Source organism: Schistocerca piceifrons, chromosome 5, assembly GCF_021461385.2.
Source record: "Schistocerca piceifrons isolate TAMUIC-IGC-003096 chromosome 5, iqSchPice1.1, whole genome shotgun sequence".
In the NCBI taxonomy this organism is placed as follows: Eukaryota; Metazoa; Arthropoda; class Insecta; order Orthoptera; family Acrididae; genus Schistocerca; species Schistocerca piceifrons.
In genome coordinates this window covers 599,446,198-599,461,601 of record NC_060142.1, presented here as the reverse complement: position 1 = coordinate 599,461,601, position 15,404 = coordinate 599,446,198, and the positions used below count along the sequence as shown (strand labels likewise).

The 15,404-nt window shown below is 49.0% G+C and overlaps 20 non-coding genes across 20 annotated transcripts; all 20 read right to left on the bottom strand.

The window, feature by feature from the left end:
* Positions 1 to 4,058: 4,058 nt before the first annotated feature.
* Positions 4,059 to 4,132, bottom strand: Trnan-guu. Its single transcript has one exon. It is a non-coding gene; the product is annotated as a tRNA-Asn (tRNA).
* Positions 4,133 to 4,465: 333 nt separating this feature from the next.
* Trnat-cgu lies at positions 4,466 to 4,537 on the bottom strand. Its single transcript has one exon. It is a non-coding gene; the product is annotated as a tRNA-Thr (tRNA).
* A 689-nt stretch (positions 4,538 to 5,226) lies between these two features.
* Trnan-guu lies at positions 5,227 to 5,300 on the bottom strand. The gene has a single exon. It is a non-coding gene; the product is annotated as a tRNA-Asn (tRNA).
* Positions 5,301 to 5,633: 333 nt separating this feature from the next.
* Trnat-cgu lies at positions 5,634 to 5,705 on the bottom strand. The gene has a single exon. It is a non-coding gene; the product is annotated as a tRNA-Thr (tRNA).
* A 689-nt stretch (positions 5,706 to 6,394) lies between these two features.
* On the bottom strand, positions 6,395 to 6,468 carry Trnan-guu. The gene has a single exon. It is a non-coding gene; the product is annotated as a tRNA-Asn (tRNA).
* A 333-nt stretch (positions 6,469 to 6,801) lies between these two features.
* Positions 6,802 to 6,873, bottom strand: Trnat-cgu. Its single transcript has one exon. It is a non-coding gene; the product is annotated as a tRNA-Thr (tRNA).
* Positions 6,874 to 7,562: 689 nt separating this feature from the next.
* Trnan-guu lies at positions 7,563 to 7,636 on the bottom strand. The gene has a single exon. It is a non-coding gene; the product is annotated as a tRNA-Asn (tRNA).
* A 333-nt stretch (positions 7,637 to 7,969) lies between these two features.
* Trnat-cgu lies at positions 7,970 to 8,041 on the bottom strand. Its single transcript has one exon. It is a non-coding gene; the product is annotated as a tRNA-Thr (tRNA).
* A 689-nt stretch (positions 8,042 to 8,730) lies between these two features.
* Trnan-guu lies at positions 8,731 to 8,804 on the bottom strand. Its single transcript has one exon. It is a non-coding gene; the product is annotated as a tRNA-Asn (tRNA).
* Positions 8,805 to 9,137: 333 nt separating this feature from the next.
* Positions 9,138 to 9,209, bottom strand: Trnat-cgu. Its single transcript has one exon. It is a non-coding gene; the product is annotated as a tRNA-Thr (tRNA).
* Positions 9,210 to 9,898: 689 nt separating this feature from the next.
* Positions 9,899 to 9,972, bottom strand: Trnan-guu. The gene has a single exon. It is a non-coding gene; the product is annotated as a tRNA-Asn (tRNA).
* Positions 9,973 to 10,305: 333 nt separating this feature from the next.
* On the bottom strand, positions 10,306 to 10,377 carry Trnat-cgu. Its single transcript has one exon. It is a non-coding gene; the product is annotated as a tRNA-Thr (tRNA).
* A 689-nt stretch (positions 10,378 to 11,066) lies between these two features.
* Trnan-guu lies at positions 11,067 to 11,140 on the bottom strand. Its single transcript has one exon. It is a non-coding gene; the product is annotated as a tRNA-Asn (tRNA).
* Positions 11,141 to 11,473: 333 nt separating this feature from the next.
* Trnat-cgu lies at positions 11,474 to 11,545 on the bottom strand. Its single transcript has one exon. It is a non-coding gene; the product is annotated as a tRNA-Thr (tRNA).
* Positions 11,546 to 12,234: 689 nt separating this feature from the next.
* Trnan-guu lies at positions 12,235 to 12,308 on the bottom strand. The gene has a single exon. It is a non-coding gene; the product is annotated as a tRNA-Asn (tRNA).
* A 333-nt stretch (positions 12,309 to 12,641) lies between these two features.
* Positions 12,642 to 12,713, bottom strand: Trnat-cgu. Its single transcript has one exon. It is a non-coding gene; the product is annotated as a tRNA-Thr (tRNA).
* Positions 12,714 to 13,402: 689 nt separating this feature from the next.
* Positions 13,403 to 13,476, bottom strand: Trnan-guu. Its single transcript has one exon. It is a non-coding gene; the product is annotated as a tRNA-Asn (tRNA).
* A 333-nt stretch (positions 13,477 to 13,809) lies between these two features.
* On the bottom strand, positions 13,810 to 13,881 carry Trnat-cgu. The gene has a single exon. It is a non-coding gene; the product is annotated as a tRNA-Thr (tRNA).
* Positions 13,882 to 14,570: 689 nt separating this feature from the next.
* Trnan-guu lies at positions 14,571 to 14,644 on the bottom strand. Its single transcript has one exon. It is a non-coding gene; the product is annotated as a tRNA-Asn (tRNA).
* Positions 14,645 to 14,977: 333 nt separating this feature from the next.
* On the bottom strand, positions 14,978 to 15,049 carry Trnat-cgu. The gene has a single exon. It is a non-coding gene; the product is annotated as a tRNA-Thr (tRNA).
* Between the last annotated feature and the right edge of the window lie 355 nt (positions 15,050 to 15,404).

The window sequence follows — 15,404 nt, the reverse complement described above, 5'->3', positions numbered from 1 at the left end:
CTGGAAGGCAAGACTGATGTGAATGAATAACTTTTCCAAGGATGGGGGTCATTCTGCTATTAATCGCTCGGGCAATCGTTTTATAATCAAAGTTCAATAATGTGATTGGACGGAGATTATCAACTCGCTTGTGACCAGTTCTCTTCGGGACTAAAACAATTCTACCCACTTTCAAGTCGGCAGGAAGAGGACCACCACTCATGACTTCATTAACAATTTCAGTAAAAGTACCACCAAGGACATTCCAGAATTTGGTATAAAATTCCTTGGGCAAACCATCAGGACCAGGCGATTTAAAGGAAGGCGACTTGGAGATCAAGGCTAAAACTTCCTCGGGAGTGAAATCCGATAAAAAGTCGACATTGTCAGCAGGACTAATCGCCCGATCAAAAACATTGACCACTGCACTGACAGCAGGTTCATTGACAATCTCACTGGAATACAGTCGTTGGAAATGTTGGTGAATTTCACTAATAATGGCCGCTTGAGTAGAGAGTAATTCCCCATTATCTCTTTCCAAAACATCAATGAAAGCCCGGCGGCGGCGTGATAAATGCTTGAATAAATGGTACATAGATGTCATTTCGTCGGCTAAAACAGATTTAGGTTTGGATTTAACTTTCAGACCTTCCAATTGTTGACGCTTCAAGCTGACAAGTTTAGCCTTGACACGTTGAATTGATGGAAAGTTAGTGTTGGTCGCAGTGGATGAATCATACAATTGTCGCAACACAGTGTAGTAAAACTCAAAGGTCTTCTTGCAGGCGCGTGCTTTCTGAGCACTATAATAAATGAGACTCTTTCGAAGCTTTGGTTTGGCAACAGTGGTCCACCACATCGCTTTAGTCGGATAAAAAGTGATGGAACGCAAACAAGTTTCCCACACATGTCTGATAACGTCAAATAATTCAGCGTCCGCCAGATGCGATATGTTTAACATCCACGGGGAACGAAATAATTTGGTAGGCTGTCGATTTAAGTGAACTGTTGCCGCAACAGCGCAATGGTCGGTAAAACTAGCCGGGATTACGTCAACCGCTAGGAGTCGGTCACTGATACAGTCCGATAGATAAAGTCTATCCAGACGGCTGCATGAAGCAACGGTGAAAAAAGCGAATTTAACTAAAGTAGGATACTTCAGTTCCCAAGCATCTTTCAGCTTAATATTCTTAACGAGCTCGTGCAGTTCTTTACAGTAGTTAAAATTAGGGGACTGATCGTTTTTACGTAGAACACAGTTAAAGTCACCTCCTATTATCAGGTTTTGAGGACTTCCCCGCAACAGATACGTAACATCCTCCTTATAAAAACGTGACCGTTCGAATTTGTTGCTGTTGCCTGACGGGGCATATAAGTTAACAAGGGTGACATCAAAAATTTTACAGCCCACTCCTCGACCGGAATCTAAAAACTCGATCTCCCCAACTGGAATACCTTCCCGTATTAAAAGTGCGGTACCTGTACTTTCCTCAGGAGCAACGTTTGATATGGTTTTAAAACCAGAGATGAAGAGATTCAAAACAGTAACTTCCTGTAACAACACAATATCAGCGTCAGATTCGTATAGAAACTGCTGTAGGGCCGCAATTTTGAGATCAGATCGAATCTTATTTATGTTCAGGGAGACGAATTTGTACGCTTGTGCCATTAGTACAGTGAGGTACGGAAAGGGTCACTAAACAACACTGGTCGCATTACAAGGGCATAGAAACTTCGGAATGGTCTGCATTGTCGGGAGGATCACGAACAGTCACTTGGGTATCGTTGGGTTTGTTTTTCTTCCGTACTGCGTTGACGTTCGGTTGAACTTTGGTCCTACTACGTGCTCTGCTAGGGAACACATCGGCAGACGGAGGCGTGGGAGGGTCCTGAGTGACTTCGCAGTCCATAACGTGATGTGACGCCTCAGCCATCTGATCTGCAGAAAGAACTGACTCAGAAGGTGGACAAGTTTGTTTGTTGTCACTAGCACGAACTTCGTGGTTGTTTGTAGACGGACTTTGACTTCCTTCAGTTTGTACACAAATACTGCCTTCCTCGTTATGCTTATCGGGAGCACGCGCTTGTTGTGATTCGTCCTGTGGTGACGTCGCGACTTCAGGCGGCGGGCTCGGCTGTTGTGATGCCAAAGCTGCCTGTACGTCACTCGGAATGACGTCAATAGCCGCAACGTCGACAGCTGCGTGCGACGGTTCAGAAAAACGTGAGTTAGTAACCGTAACCGGCATCTCTTTCGGGACGTCATGTTCTAATTCCTGGAGATCTTCGTCCGGACTATCATCATCACACGTTCGTCGCCGTTTGTGGCTCAGCAGCTGCACGTCAGATTTGGAAGCAGGCGGATCGGTAACCGGTTTTGAAGGAAAGGGTGGAAAGTCGGCAACAGGCAAACCAGGCTCCGGGGGCAATATTTCACTATCACTAGGGCGTTCGATGTCCGTGATTGGGGCCTCCCTAACAAGATCGGCCAATGTCAATTTTCTACGCTGTTCCAAAGTACTTTTGAGAACAAAGACACGTTTAGGGCAGTTCGTACGCAAGTGGCCAGTTTCGTTACAAATAAAGCATGTGCCTGGTTGCCCACTGTACGTGACATGCACTTTATACCCACAAACAATAAGATGGGAGGGGATATCTTGCTTGACGTGCATTTCGACTGACCGGACGCCACTAAAACACTGTAACCGATGTTGGCTAGACCAACGTTCGTTACGGATTTGCTTGACCTCCCCATACTTCGTCAAAATCTCACGTAAATAACAGTTTTCAACTTCCGGCGGCAGGTTGTACACACGGACATTTTTATATTCTACATCAGCATTGGATATGAGGACAGTACTCACCGAGGCGTCACGATAACGGAACTCAGCTCTGCTACCATGTTTTAACAGAATCCTCTCCAGTAACACAGGGTTTAACAACTTGACGAAGAAACAGTAGAGATCTGTGTCGTAATAGGCAGTATGAACCTGGTCAGACGTAATACCAATGACATCCACTATGAAATCGTTAACTTCCATGGAACTCGGTTGAACATGACGTGTAGACTTGTCAAATTCGAAACACAGAGTACATTTCCTTGGGAACAACCTGGACGACATATCCACTTATTAAACGGTCGAGACCGCTAACACACAACGACACAAAACACTAAAAGCGAAGTGAAGTGACGGAAACACAAGACAGCAAATCTAGCAAACAACGTAAACAACGAAAGTAGTCACAGCTTGCACACGCTATTGCGGAGCGAAGGCACAACACGTGCGACCTGCACGGCGTCGCAAGCGGAACTGCCAGCCGCAGCGCGAAGCACAGACAACCGCACGCCACGGCCGCTGCAGGCAGACTTCACCACTGAGCTAAGAAGGCGGCAGCTTAGCGTTTGTGAGCTATCCCCAAATTGGTACTTCATCATACTGAATCTTGCAGCCCTCGACCAGATATCGGATTTGGCACACAGCTGCTGCTGGGGGTGTCCACATTGCCGTTTTCCAAATCTCTTGAATGTTTCGCCCTTGCGATCGACGACGAGCGTCGGCCCACTAAAAGTTTGCGGTCTGCACAATCCTGACCTAGTGCACAGCTTGTGGGACAGCGTGGCTCGACTGCGAAATGCGCCTTTCGGCTCGTCTCTCTGGCTACAGTATGCTGTTGTCCACAGTGGCACTGGCGTTGCCCATGGGGCTTCATGTAAGGCGACTGCACGTCGCTCGGCCAACAGCGGCCTACTGCAGACCGACACTTAAGAGACACCAAATACAAATCGACATCGAGAGACAGGCCCTGTCATATGGCACTCGCGACGTATATGCTGAAATTGAATGTAAAGAATGCGTCTTTTGTAGTGGGCGTCCCTCTACTGCAGTGTCACACATGACGAATAAAAAGGAAAACAGTAGAACGTCTGTGTAGGGCCATGTTTTTACCTACAGTGTCACTTGGCTGAATGTGTATAAGGCTCTGTGGCATCACTCAAACGCAGCCAAATTGTCACACTAGCTGTGTATCTCTAACAAAGTTGACGTATGTCCTCACCTCGGTGCCGGTTAAAACGATTTCGCCCCCGGGTGGGCTCGAACCACCAACCTTTCGGTTAACAGCCGAACGCGCTAGCCGATTGCGCCACGGAGGCCTTGACTTTGGCTCCCTTGTGCTCTGTATATCAACGCAATTCGTATACCTTCTGCAGGAATCTCGCAGAATGGTAGCATTTGCTTACGCCTCTTCACATGGATAACGTGCATGCACACTGTAGCGAGGCTCGTAAACGAATGACATCGCCAAGCATGACATTATACTACAAAATGCATACAAACCAATGTTCAACCTATGCATTCAGAAAACCTCTGAGGCCAGTAGAATACTTGTCATAGGTTGTAGAACATTCCTTTCATTCAGTGTACTGCCATGTGTTAGATGCTGCTCGAGATAGCTCCGCTCCTTGCAGGAAGGTTTAAAAAGTGAATGCCTTCTGTGAGGTTCGAACTCACGACCCCTGGTTTACGAAACCAGTGCTCTACCACTGAGCTAAGAAGGCGGCAGCTTAGCGTTTGTGAGCTATCCCCAAATTGGTACTTCATCATACTGAATCTTGCAGCCCTCGACCAGATATCGGATTTGGCACACAGCTGCTGCTGGGGGTGTCCACATTGCCGTTTTCCAAATCTCTTGAATGTTTCGCCCTTGCGATCGACGACGAGCGTCGGCCCACCAAAAGTTTGCGGTCTGCACAATCCTGACCTAGTGCACAGCTTGTGGGACAGCGTGGCTCGACTGCGAAATGCGCCTTTCGGCTCGTCTCTCTGGCTACAGTATGCTGTTGTCCACAGTGGCACTGGCGTTGCCCATGGGGCTTCATGTAAGGCGACTGCACGTCGCTCGGCCAACAGCGGCCTACTGCAGACCGACACTTAAGAGACACCAAATACAAATCGACATCGAGAGACAGGCCCTGTCATATGGCACTCGCGACGTATATGCTGAAATTGAATGTAAAGAATGCGTCTTTTGTAGTGGGCGTCCCTCTACTGCAGTGTCACACATGACGAATAAAAAGGAAAACAGTAGAACGTCTGTGTAGGGCCATGTTTTTACCTACAGTGTCACTTGGCTGAATGTGTATAAGGCTCTGTGGCATCACTCAAACGCAGCCAAATTGTCACACTAGCTGTGTATCTCTAACAAAGTTGACGTATGTCCTCACCTCGGTGCCGGTTAAAACGATTTCGCCCCCGGGTGGGCTCGAACCACCAACCTTTCGGTTAACAGCCGAACGCGCTAGCCGATTGCGCCACGGAGGCCTTGACTTTGGCTCCCTTGTGCTCTGTATATCAACGCAATTCGTATACCTTCTGCAGGAATCTCGCAGAATGGTAGCATTTGCTTACGCCTCTTCACATGGATAACGTGCATGCACACTGTAGCGAGGCTCGTAAACGAATGACATCGCCAAGCATGACATTATACTACAAAATGCATACAAACCAATGTTCAACCTATGCATTCAGAAAACCTCTGAGGCCAGTAGAATACTTGTCATAGGTTGTAGAACATTCCTTTCATTCAGTGTACTGCCATGTGTTAGATGCTGCTCGAGATAGCTCCGCTCCTTGCAGGAAGGTTTAAAAAATGAATGCCTTCTGTGAGGTTCGAACTCACGACCCCTGGTTTACGAGACCAGTGCTCTACCACTGAGCTAAGAAGGCGGCAGCTTAGCGTTTGTGAGCTATCCCCAAATTGGTACTTCATCATACTGAATCTTGCAGCCCTCGACCAGATATCGGATTTGGCACACAGCTGCTGCTGGGGGTGTCCACATTGCCGTTTTCCAAATCTCTTGAATGTTTCGCCCTTGCGATCGACGACGAGCGTCGGCCCACTAAAAGTTTGCGGTCTGCACAATCCTGACCTAGTGCACAGCTTGTGGGACAGCGTGGCTCGACTGCGAAATGCGCCTTTCGGCTCGTCTCTCTGGCTACAGTATGCTGTTGTCCACAGTGGCACTGGCGTTGCCCATGGGGCTTCATGTAAGGCGACTGCACGTCGCTCGGCCAACAGCGGCCTACTGCAGACCGACACTTAAGAGACACCAAATACAAATCGACATCGAGAGACAGGCCCTGTCATATGGCACTCGCGACGTATATGCTGAAATTGAATGTAAAGAATGCGTCTTTTGTAGTGGGCGTCCCTCTACTGCAGTGTCACACATGACGAATAAAAAGGAAAACAGTAGAACGTCTGTGTAGGGCCATGTTTTTACCTACAGTGTCACTTGGCTGAATGTGTATAAGGCTCTGTGGCATCACTCAAACGCAGCCAAATTGTCACACTAGCTGTGTATCTCTAACAAAGTTGACGTATGTCCTCACCTCGGTGCCGGTTAAAACGATTTCGCCCCCGGGTGGGCTCGAACCACCAACCTTTCGGTTAACAGCCGAACGCGCTAGCCGATTGCGCCACGGAGGCCTTGACTTTGGCTCCCTTGTGCTCTGTATATCAACGCAATTCGTATACCTTCTGCAGGAATCTCGCAGAATGGTAGCATTTGCTTACGCCTCTTCACATGGATAACGTGCATGCACACTGTAGCGAGGCTCGTAAACGAATGACATCGCCAAGCATGACATTATACTACAAAATGCATACAAACCAATGTTCAACCTATGCATTCAGAAAACCTCTGAGGCCAGTAGAATACTTGTCATAGGTTGTAGAACATTCCTTTCATTCAGTGTACTGCCATGTGTTAGATGCTGCTCGAGATAGCTCCGCTCCTTGCAGGAAGGTTTAAAAAGTGAATGCCTTCTGTGAGGTTCGAACTCACGACCCCTGGTTTACGAAACCAGTGCTCTACCACTGAGCTAAGAAGGCGGCAGCTTAGCGTTTGTGAGCTATCCCCAAATTGGTACTTCATCATACTGAATCTTGCAGCCCTCGACCAGATATCGGATTTGGCACACAGCTGCTGCTGGGGGTGTCCACATTGCCGTTTTCCAAATCTCTTGAATGTTTCGCCCTTGCGATCGACGACGAGCGTCGGCCCACCAAAAGTTTGCGGTCTGCACAATCCTGACCTAGTGCACAGCTTGTGGGACAGCGTGGCTCGACTGCGAAATGCGCCTTTCGGCTCGTCTCTCTGGCTACAGTATGCTGTTGTCCACAGTGGCACTGGCGTTGCCCATGGGGCTTCATGTAAGGCGACTGCACGTCGCTCGGCCAACAGCGGCCTACTGCAGACCGACACTTAAGAGACACCAAATACAAATCGACATCGAGAGACAGGCCCTGTCATATGGCACTCGCGACGTATATGCTGAAATTGAATGTAAAGAATGCGTCTTTTGTAGTGGGCGTCCCTCTACTGCAGTGTCACACATGACGAATAAAAAGGAAAACAGTAGAACGTCTGTGTAGGGCCATGTTTTTACCTACAGTGTCACTTGGCTGAATGTGTATAAGGCTCTGTGGCATCACTCAAACGCAGCCAAATTGTCACACTAGCTGTGTATCTCTAACAAAGTTGACGTATGTCCTCACCTCGGTGCCGGTTAAAACGATTTCGCCCCCGGGTGGGCTCGAACCACCAACCTTTCGGTTAACAGCCGAACGCGCTAGCCGATTGCGCCACGGAGGCCTTGACTTTGGCTCCCTTGTGCTCTGTATATCAACGCAATTCGTATACCTTCTGCAGGAATCTCGCAGAATGGTAGCATTTGCTTACGCCTCTTCACATGGATAACGTGCATGCACACTGTAGCGAGGCTCGTAAACGAATGACATCGCCAAGCATGACATTATACTACAAAATGCATACAAACCAATGTTCAACCTATGCATTCAGAAAACCTCTGAGGCCAGTAGAATACTTGTCATAGGTTGTAGAACATTCCTTTCATTCAGTGTACTGCCATGTGTTAGATGCTGCTCGAGATAGCTCCGCTCCTTGCAGGAAGGTTTAAAAAATGAATGCCTTCTGTGAGGTTCGAACTCACGACCCCTGGTTTACGAGACCAGTGCTCTACCACTGAGCTAAGAAGGCGGCAGCTTAGCGTTTGTGAGCTATCCCCAAATTGGTACTTCATCATACTGAATCTTGCAGCCCTCGACCAGATATCGGATTTGGCACACAGCTGCTGCTGGGGGTGTCCACATTGCCGTTTTCCAAATCTCTTGAATGTTTCGCCCTTGCGATCGACGACGAGCGTCGGCCCACTAAAAGTTTGCGGTCTGCACAATCCTGACCTAGTGCACAGCTTGTGGGACAGCGTGGCTCGACTGCGAAATGCGCCTTTCGGCTCGTCTCTCTGGCTACAGTATGCTGTTGTCCACAGTGGCACTGGCGTTGCCCATGGGGCTTCATGTAAGGCGACTGCACGTCGCTCGGCCAACAGCGGCCTACTGCAGACCGACACTTAAGAGACACCAAATACAAATCGACATCGAGAGACAGGCCCTGTCATATGGCACTCGCGACGTATATGCTGAAATTGAATGTAAAGAATGCGTCTTTTGTAGTGGGCGTCCCTCTACTGCAGTGTCACACATGACGAATAAAAAGGAAAACAGTAGAACGTCTGTGTAGGGCCATGTTTTTACCTACAGTGTCACTTGGCTGAATGTGTATAAGGCTCTGTGGCATCACTCAAACGCAGCCAAATTGTCACACTAGCTGTGTATCTCTAACAAAGTTGACGTATGTCCTCACCTCGGTGCCGGTTAAAACGATTTCGCCCCCGGGTGGGCTCGAACCACCAACCTTTCGGTTAACAGCCGAACGCGCTAGCCGATTGCGCCACGGAGGCCTTGACTTTGGCTCCCTTGTGCTCTGTATATCAACGCAATTCGTATACCTTCTGCAGGAATCTCGCAGAATGGTAGCATTTGCTTACGCCTCTTCACATGGATAACGTGCATGCACACTGTAGCGAGGCTCGTAAACGAATGACATCGCCAAGCATGACATTATACTACAAAATGCATACAAACCAATGTTCAACCTATGCATTCAGAAAACCTCTGAGGCCAGTAGAATACTTGTCATAGGTTGTAGAACATCCCTTTCATTCAGTGTACTGCCATGTGTTAGATGCTGCTCGAGATAGCTCCGCTCCTTGCAGGAAGGTTTAAAAAATGAATGCCTTCTGTGAGGTTCGAACTCACGACCCCTGGTTTACGAGACCAGTGCTCTACCACTGAGCTAAGAAGGCGGCAGCTTAGCGTTTGTGAGCTATCCCCAAATTGGTACTTCATCATACTGAATCTTGCAGCCCTCGACCAGATATCGGATTTGGCACACAGCTGCTGCTGGGGGTGTCCACATTGCCGTTTTCCAAATCTCTTGAATGTTTCGCCCTTGCGATCGACGACGAGCGTCGGCCCACTAAAAGTTTGCGGTCTGCACAATCCTGACCTAGTGCACAGCTTGTGGGACAGCGTGGCTCGACTGCGAAATGCGCCTTTCGGCTCGTCTCTCTGGCTACAGTATGCTGTTGTCCACAGTGGCACTGGCGTTGCCCATGGGGCTTCATGTAAGGCGACTGCACGTCGCTCGGCCAACAGCGGCCTACTGCAGACCGACACTTAAGAGACACCAAATACAAATCGACATCGAGAGACAGGCCCTGTCATATGGCACTCGCGACGTATATGCTGAAATTGAATGTAAAGAATGCGTCTTTTGTAGTGGGCGTCCCTCTACTGCAGTGTCACACATGACGAATAAAAAGGAAAACAGTAGAACGTCTGTGTAGGGCCATGTTTTTACCTACAGTGTCACTTGGCTGAATGTGTATAAGGCTCTGTGGCATCACTCAAACGCAGCCAAATTGTCACACTAGCTGTGTATCTCTAACAAAGTTGACGTATGTCCTCACCTCGGTGCCGGTTAAAACGATTTCGCCCCCGGGTGGGCTCGAACCACCAACCTTTCGGTTAACAGCCGAACGCGCTAGCCGATTGCGCCACGGAGGCCTTGACTTTGGCTCCCTTGTGCTCTGTATATCAACGCAATTCGTATACCTTCTGCAGGAATCTCGCAGAATGGTAGCATTTGCTTACGCCTCTTCACATGGATAACGTGCATGCACACTGTAGCGAGGCTCGTAAACGAATGACATCGCCAAGCATGACATTATACTACAAAATGCATACAAACCAATGTTCAACCTATGCATTCAGAAAACCTCTGAGGCCAGTAGAATACTTGTCATAGGTTGTAGAACATTCCTTTCATTCAGTGTACTGCCATGTGTTAGATGCTGCTCGAGATAGCTCCGCTCCTTGCAGGAAGGTTTAAAAAATGAATGCCTTCTGTGAGGTTCGAACTCACGACCCCTGGTTTACGAGACCATTGCTCTACCACTGAGCTAAGAAGGCGGCAGCTTAGCGTTTGTGAGCTATCCCCAAATTGGTACTTCATCATACTGAATCTTGCAGCCCTCGACCAGATATCGGATTTGGCACACAGCTGCTGCTGGGGGTGTCCACATTGCCGTTTTCCAAATCTCTTGAATGTTTCGCCCTTGCGATCGACGACGAGCGTCGGCCCACTAAAAGTTTGCGGTCTGTACAATCCTGACCTAGTGCACAGCTTGTGGGACAGCGTGGCTCGACTGCGAAATGCACCTTTCGGCTCGTCTCTCTGGCTACAGTATGCTGTTGTCCACAGTGGCACTGGCGTTGCCCATGGGGCTTCATGTAAGGCGACTGCACGTCGCTCGGCCAACAGCGGCCTACTGCAGACCGACACTTAAGAGACACCAAATACAAATCGACATCGAGAGACAGGCCCTGTCATATGGCACTCGCGACGTATATGCTGAAATTGAATGTAAAGAATGCGTCTTTTGTAGTGGGCGTCCCTCTACTGCAGTGTCACACATGACGAATAAAAAGGAAAACAGTAGAACGTCTGTGTAGGGCCATGTTTTTACCTACAGTGTCACTTGGCTGAATGTGTATAAGGCTCTGTGGCATCACTCAAACGCAGCCAAATTGTCACACTAGCTGTGTATCTCTAACAAAGTTGACGTATGTCCTCACCTCGGTGCCGGTTAAAACGATTTCGCCCCCGGGTGGGCTCGAACCACCAACCTTTCGGTTAACAGCCGAACGCGCTAGCCGATTGCGCCACGGAGGCCTTGACTTTGGCTCCCTTGTGCTCTGTATATCAACGCAATTCGTATACCTTCTGCAGGAATCTCGCAGAATGGTAGCATTTGCTTACGCCTCTTCACATGGATAACGTGCATGCACACTGTAGCGAGGCTCGTAAACGAATGACATCGCCAAGCATGACATTATACTACAAAATGCATACAAACCAATGTTCAACCTATGCATTCAGAAAACCTCTGAGGCCAGTAGAATACTTGTCATAGGTTGTAGAACATTCCTTTCATTCAGTGTACTGCCATGTGTTAGATGCTGCTCGAGATAGCTCCGCTCCTTGCAGGAAGGTTTAAAAAATGAATGCCTTCTGTGAGGTTCGAACTCACGACCCCTGGTTTACGAGACCATTGCTCTACCACTGAGCTAAGAAGGCGGCAGCTTAGCGTTTGTGAGCTATCCCCAAATTGGTACTTCATCATACTGAATCTTGCAGCCCTCGACCAGATATCGGATTTGGCACACAGCTGCTGCTGGGGGTGTCCACATTGCCGTTTTCCAAATCTCTTGAATGTTTCGCCCTTGCGATCGACGACGAGCGTCGGCCCACTAAAAGTTTGCGGTCTGCACAATCCTGACCTAGTGCACAGCTTGTGGGACAGCGTGGCTCGACTGCGAAATGCGCCTTTCGGCTCGTCTCTCTGGCTACAGTATGCTGTTGTCCACAGTGGCACTGGCGTTGCCCATGGGGCTTCATGTAAGGCGACTGCACGTCGCTCGGCCAACAGCGGCCTACTGCAGACCGACACTTAAGAGACACCAAATACAAATCGACATCGAGAGACAGGCCCTGTCATATGGCACTCGCGACGTATATGCTGAAATTGAATGTAAAGAATGCGTCTTTTGTAGTGGGCGTCCCTCTACTGCAGTGTCACACATGACGAATAAAAAGGAAAACAGTAGAACGTCTGTGTAGGGCCATGTTTTTACCTACAGTGTCACTTGGCTGAATGTGTATAAGGCTCTGTGGCATCACTCAAACGCAGCCAAATTGTCACACTAGCTGTGTATCTCTAACAAAGTTGACGTATGTCCTCACCTCGGTGCCGGTTAAAACGATTTCGCCCCCGGGTGGGCTCGAACCACCAACCTTTCGGTTAACAGCCGAACGCGCTAGCCGATTGCGCCACGGAGGCCTTGACTTTGGCTCCCTTGTGCTCTGTATATCAACGCAATTCGTATACCTTCTGCAGGAATCTCGCAGAATGGTAGCATTTGCTTACGCCTCTTCACATGGATAACGTGCATGCACACTGTAGCGAGGCTCGTAAACGAATGACATCGCCAAGCATGACATTATACTACAAAATGCATACAAACCAATGTTCAACCTATGCATTCAGAAAACCTCTGAGGCCAGTAGAATACTTGTCATAGGTTGTAGAACATTCCTTTCATTCAGTGTACTGCCATGTGTTAGATGCTGCTCGAGATAGCTCCGCTCCTTGCAGGAAGGTTTAAAAAATGAATGCCTTCTGTGAGGTTCGAACTCACGACCCCTGGTTTACGAGACCATTGCTCTACCACTGAGCTAAGAAGGCGGCAGCTTAGCGTTTGTGAGCTATCCCCAAATTGGTACTTCATCATACTGAATCTTGCAGCCCTCGACCAGATATCGGATTTGGCACACAGCTGCTGCTGGGGGTGTCCACATTGCCGTTTTCCAAATCTCTTGAATGTTTCGCCCTTGCGATCGACGACGAGCGTCGGCCCACTAAAAGTTTGCGGTCTGCACAATCCTGACCTAGTGCACAGCTTGTGGGACAGCGTGGCTCGACTGCGAAATGCGCCTTTCGGCTCGTCTCTCTGGCTACAGTATGCTGTTGTCCACAGTGGCACTGGCGTTGCCCATGGGGCTTCATGTAAGGCGACTGCACGTCGCTCGGCCAACAGCGGCCTACTGCAGACCGACACTTAAGAGACACCAAATACAAATCGACATCGAGAGACAGGCCCTGTCATATGGCACTCGCGACGTATATGCTGAAATTGAATGTAAAGAATGCGTCTTTTGTAGTGGGCGTCCCTCTACTGCAGTGTCACACATGACGAATAAAAAGGAAAACAGTAGAACGTCTGTGTAGGGCCATGTTTTTACCTACAGTGTCACTTGGCTGAATGTGTATAAGGCTCTGTGGCATCACTCAAACGCAGCCAAATTGTCACACTAGCTGTGTATCTCTAACAAAGTTGACGTATGTCCTCACCTCGGTGCCGGTTAAAACGATTTCGCCCCCGGGTGGGCTCGAACCACCAACCTTTCGGTTAACAGCCGAACGCGCTAGCCGATTGCGCCACGGAGGCCTTGACTTTGGCTCCCTTGTGCTCTGTGTATTAACGCAATTCGTATACCTTCTGCAGGAATCTCGCAGAATGGTAGCATTTGCTTACGCCTCTTCACATGGATAACGTGCATGCACACTGTAGCGAGGCTCGTAAACGAATGACATCGCCAAGCATGACATTATACTACAAAATGCATACAAACCAATGTTCAACCTATGCATTCAGAAAACCTCTGAGGCCAGTAGAATACTTGTCATAGGTTGTAGAACATTCCTTTCATTCAGTGTACTGCCATGTGTTAGATGCTGCTCGAGATAGCTCCGCTCCTTGCAGGAAGGTTTAAAAAATGAATGCCTTCTGTGAGGTTCGAACTCACGACCCCTGGTTTACGAGACCAGTGCTCTACCACTGAGCTAAGAAGGCGGCAGCTTAGCGTTTGTGAGCTATCCCCAAATTGGTACTTCATCATACTGAATCTTGCAGCCCTCGACCAGATATCGGATTTGGCACACAGCTGCTGCTGGGGGTGTCCACATTGCCGTTTTCCAAATCTCTTGAATGTTTCGCCCTTGCGATCGACGACGAGCGTCGGCCCACTAAAAGTTTGCGGTCTGCACAATCCTGACCTAGTGCACAGCTTGTGGGACAGCGTGGCTCGACTGCGAAATGCGCCTTTCGGCTCGTCTCTCTGGCTACAGTATGCTGTTGTCCACAGTGGCACTGGCGTTGCCCATGGGGCTTCATGTAAGGCGACTGCACGTCGCTCGGCCAACAGCGGCCTACTGCAGACCGACACTTAAGAGACACCAAATACAAATCGACATCGAGAGACAGGCCCTGTCATATGGCACTCGCGACGTATATGCTGAAATTGAATGTAAAGAATGCGTCTTTTGTAGTGGGCGTCCCTCTACTGCAGTGTCACACATGACGAATAAAAAGGAAAACAGTAGAACGTCTGTGTAGGGCCATGTTTTTACCTACAGTGTCACTTGGCTGAATGTGTATAAGGCTCTGTGGCATCACTCAAACGCAGCCAAATTGTCACACTAGCTGTGTATCTCTAACAAAGTTGACGTATGTCCTCACCTCGGTGCCGGTTAAAACGATTTCGCCCCCGGGTGGGCTCGAACCACCAACCTTTCGGTTAACAGCCGAACGCGCTAGCCGATTGCGCCACGGAGGCCTTGACTTTGGCTCCCTTGTGCTCTGTATATCAACGCAATTCGTATACCTTCTGCAGGAATCTCGCAGAATGGTAGCATTTGCTTACGCCTCTTCACATGGATAACGTGCATGCACACTGTAGCGAGGCTCGTAAACGAATGACATCGCCAAGCATGACATTATACTACAAAATGCATACAAACCAATGTTCAACCTATGCATTCAGAAAACCTCTGAGGCCAGTAGAATACTTGTCATAGGTTGTAGAACATTCCTTTCATTCAGTGTACTGCCATGTGTTAGATGCTGCTCGAGATAGCTCCGCTCCTTGCAGGAAGGTTTAAAAAGTGAATGCCTTCTGTGAGGTTCGAACTCACGACCCCTGGTTTACGAGACCAGTGCTCTACCACTGAGCTAAGAAGGCGGCAGCTTAGCGTTTGTGAGCTATCCCCAAATTGGTACTTCATCATACTGAATCTTGCAGCCCTCGACCAGATATCGGATTTGGCACACAGCTGCTGCTGGGGGTGTCCACATTGCCGTTTTCCAAATCTCTTGAATGTTTCGCCCTTGCGATCGACGACGAGCGTCGGCCCACTAAAAGTTTGCGGTCTGCACAATCCTGACCTAGTGCACAGCTTGTGGGACAGCGTGGCTCGACTGCGAAATGCGCCTTTCGGCTCGTCTCTCTGGCTACAGTATGCTGTTGTCCACAGTGGCACTGGCGTTGCCCATGGGGCTTCATGTAAGGCGACTGCACGTCGCTCGGCCAACAGCGG